This window comes from Euprymna scolopes, chromosome 4, assembly GCF_053919585.1.
Source record: "Euprymna scolopes isolate OS-2025 chromosome 4, ASM5391958v1, whole genome shotgun sequence".
Lineage (NCBI taxonomy): Eukaryota > Metazoa > Mollusca > Cephalopoda > Sepiida > Sepiolidae > Euprymna > Euprymna scolopes.
The window spans coordinates 62985068-62989520 of record NC_136485.1 but is presented as its reverse complement, the minus strand read 5'-3'; the positions used below and the strand labels follow the sequence as shown (position 1 = coordinate 62989520).

The window sequence follows — 4453 nt, the reverse complement described above, 5'->3', positions numbered from 1 at the left end:
CATGTATTTCCTCGTAATTTAGTCTTTTTTTTAAATTAAAATGTAAGCGATTAAGAGATCAACAAAGGTTAATGATTATTGGGAAGATACGATCATGAGAATGAAAAGAATGAAAGAGCGTGGAAGTTAATGATAAAATATTTAAAAGGTTATTGGTTGTTCATAGGTTGTTATCGGTCCGGTAATAAGAAAAGATGAAGAGGAAAAATATAAAAGGAGAAAATGAAAGGAATCAAAAGGGAGAGAACCGACAGGCGTGGCCGTGATTTAACAGAGAAGTCGACAAACGAAAAAAAAAAAAAAAAGAAAGTAAAAACTTCAAATATATAACAAATAAATGATACTGTTGCGGGACTATGGGTGTCTATGTTAGTCCCGCAAACTCAAAAAAATAATAAGAAGAATATGTGTGCAAAATGAAGTTGAACAATCAAACATAGATGACCGAGGCGGAGAATAAATTTTATATAAAATTTATTTTCTCAAAATCCTAAATAAGTGAAAAGAGAAGACCAGAAAGTTTCTTCTTAATTGAGTGTCTCTTCCTGCGACTGAGGTAATAAAATGAAATGAAGTAGAAAAAGTAAAAGTTCTAGGTTAGAAATAATTAAACAACAGAAATAATTCAGAAATAATTAAACAACGTAAAAGTCAATTGCTTTCTTTAGCAAAGAGTAAGAAAAGGGTAAAAAGTCCATTTACACGACGAGAATCAAATGAGTTTAACGTCCTGTAACACTGGCTGGCACTTGTCTTTATTAGTGGTAGTCCGAATGATAAAAGTAATACCAATGTCAACCTTTAAAAGGAAATAACTTTATTTGCATTTTTACATGTTGGAGAGAGTACAGAGTACACCTTTTGTTAATAATGTTCGCCGGCAACGTACATCTTGTTGGTTCGGTGGCTATGAGTATACTGGCTACTTGCCTGTCATGCTACTTGCCTGTCATGCTGGCTAGGGCTTGGTTAAGGAGAAAGAGAGAGAGAGAGAGAGAGAGAGAGAGAGAGAGAGAGAGAGAGAGGGGGGATGTTGAGGGACTCTGGATAGCAGTTCTTGGTTTGTGTTCGGTTTATAAGGAGGAGAAAGAGAGGGGATAAGAAACTATTATTTGGGGGGAATGTTATTATTTTCGTCCTATTTCTTGGCTTTTAGGGATGACTCAGGTCAGTCCTACAGTCCCGTGGGCGGAATCGATGTTGATGCTTATAGCATGCTGGCTGGTGTCGACTGATTGGCTTTGGCGCAAAACGCCCTTTTTATAGATTTCAAACCGGCTCCACGAAGGCTGTCGGAAAAATATTTTTGAAATTTGCTTTCTTCGTAATCCGAGTGGATGAAAAAAAAAAAAGAAACAAAAAAAAAAAAAACATCTTTGAGGCGTAAGTGCCTTGGAAAACGTCCGCGTGAAAAGGCAGAGTTTCAGTTTTTATGCCCACTGAATTTGCGTGGATATAGAAAGGAAATGTGCGCGTAGCTGAAACGATCTTTACACAGCCGCGCGCACAACTGGGGTTTACAGTTGGAGCTGCGCGTCATTATTCTATTTGAGTAGATCTCGCCGTGGCGACGGCGAGGCTACAATATTACCGAAGGTAAGAGAAGTTACTCTTCTACTTACCTGGATAAGTTTTATTTATGTGTTTTTACGTATTGTAAAGCTTTTATTCGGTTGAAAAAACTAGTAGAGCTGAGGTTGTAATTTAAACAGACAACCAGAAAGTGTCACGGTGACATTTATTGAGTGGATTTCTATCAGAACTTTGTTTATTTTGGAACTTTCCAGCCATTAACACTCCGAAAACGGCATGTTATTGTCGGCCATGTTGATTGTTAGTTTAATTTACCAACTCAGCTCTACAAGTTTTTCGAACCTAATAAAAGCTTTAAAATACATTTAAACGCACAAAACTTATCCAGGTAAGCAGAAGAATAACTTATCTTATCTTTATTAACATTTATTTGTTGTATATTTGAATCTTTGCCCCCCCCGTCCCTTTTTTGTTATTTTTCATTTAGGATTAGATGGGGTAGATATCTGGAAGAAACCGGATCATTACACTATTCGTTTTTTTTTTTTTTTTTTTTTTTTAGATAAGACTGGATTCATTTAAAATTATCTAAGCCTGGTGACGTGTGCGTGTTTAACTATATTTTTTGTGTACTAAAATTATGATTGTGAGTTAGCACGTGTGTAACGAGTGCACTCTTATTGTCACCTAACTTTATCGCCTTGTTCTGTTCATACGAAGGGCTTTCTAAAAGTTATACCTCCTATTTTTTTTTATCCCACCCAAATGGACCAGAGATGGATTGCAAATTGCCTTGCGTTGTTATGATGACTGAACTTATACATTTATGACCTGAAAATTTCATCTTTTCGTTGCAGATACTGTCGGTATGAGACCCTAAAAAGCAACCCTGTCATGGACGTGCGTCAGAAATAGAGGTGCATCATTGAATTCCTGGCAAAAGTGCATTGAGAATGGTGGTGACTATGTAGAAAAATAAATTCTAGAGCACAAAAGTTTACTCATTTTTAATGGTATCCCTCCTATATTCGTAAGTGTCCAACTTTTGAAGTTAAAAAATGGGAGGCTTTACTTTTGGAATGACTCTCGTATGACAAAGGGCACTCCGGACGCCCATGCACAGCCATCATTCATCGCTGGCAAAAGTACATTGAGTAATGGTAGTGACTATGTAGAAAAATTAATTCTGGAGCACAAACGGTCGCTCGTCTTAATGGTGCCATCAGTGGCGGCTCGTGCCTGGTGCTGTGGAACTGCAGCACCCCCAAGTCATTTCTACTCATTATTATCGATACACGTTAAAAAGAATACGTTTATTTTTTTTCTTTCTATGTGATAACATATCATATTAATTATATATATATATATATATATATATATATATATATATATATATATATATATATATATATATATATATATATATATAATCCTGAAGCTTAATGTCGATAATTGTCTCCATACTCATATAAGCATAAAAGCAAAACTTTGCTTGGAGCTGCGAAATTCACAGTTACACTTTCTTAGTGAAATTCGTTTGTGCGCATGCCCGACCTAGAACGGTTAATATGAGTCAAGTCGGAACTGTAGTTTCCGCAGTTCCAAACGCGGTGTTTGCGCGTTTTCGCTTATTTTTTTATTTTTTTTTTTAAGATGCTTTGTTTACAAATGTTTTCTTTTTATTATTATTAAAAAGTGTAACGTGTTCTTGTAAATAAAATCTCCACCTTAAAAAAAAAAATTCCCACACTTTTAAATGCGATTTAAGCAGACAAAAATATACAATATGCTAAACTTTTTTTTTTTTTTAATTAAAAGTGTTCGGGCTTTTATCCTGGAAGTTACCAACGCGACTAATGTTATTTTTTTTTACCTATATGGCGTATTTTATTTGTATTTTTAAGTAGTTTGAAATTTATTTATTTTGTAGTAGTTTAACTTTACAGAATAAAAAATATTTACATTTTTTTCTATAGAAAAACGAAGAAAAGTTTATTTTTTAAAATACATTTTAGTTCGAAATGTTTTTTTACCTTATATATATATATATATATATATATATACATATATATATATATACACACACATATATATACACACATATATATACACACATATATACACACACACACATATATATATACACATATATACACCCACACACACATATACACACACACATATATACACACACATATACACACATATATATACACACACATATATACACACACACATATATATACACATATATATGCACACACACACGATATATATACACATATATATACACACATATATACACGCACATATATATATACACATATATATATATATACACACACACATATATATACACACATTATATATATACACACACATATATATATACACACACATTATATATATATATATACACACACATTATATATATACACACATTATATATATATATATATATATATATATATATATATATATATATATATAAAGCTTTAGCATTTATTTACATCCCACGAGGACAAAGCAAGAAGTTTTACACTTTGAACAAAGTTTTTTTTAATTAAAATGTGCAATAACAAGACGAGTATGTGAAACCGTTTTTATAATAAGCTTAGTAAATACCAAAGTTTGTTATTATTTTTATATAAAAAGTTGTAAAAAGATTTGTAAATAAAATTATATATCTTTACTTTTTTTTGTTTGCTCATAGTACAAACATGTAAACTTTTTTTATTCTATATTTTATTTACAAAGTTTTATTATAAACACACATTTATAAATTTTAAATAAAACTGTTATCCAGTAAAACCATTTTTAAATGGTAATCTCCTAACTTTACCATCATTTGTAGGCAAATATTTTGTTTTTATGAAAAAATAAATTATTAAAAAATTGTAAATAAAATGTATTTAAACAA

General features: G+C 31.7%; 1 long non-coding RNA gene across 1 annotated transcript in view; it reads left to right on the top strand.

Moving 5' to 3' along the window:
- LOC145267958 (uncharacterized) overlaps positions 1–2742 on the top strand; it is a 16931-nt gene extending 14189 nt beyond the window's left edge. Inside the window, exon 3 of the long non-coding RNA XR_013864854.1 lies at positions 2391–2742. This is a non-coding gene — a long non-coding RNA (uncharacterized LOC145267958). The remainder of the gene's footprint in view (positions 1–2390) is intronic.
- The last annotated feature ends 1711 nt before the right edge of the window (positions 2743–4453 follow it).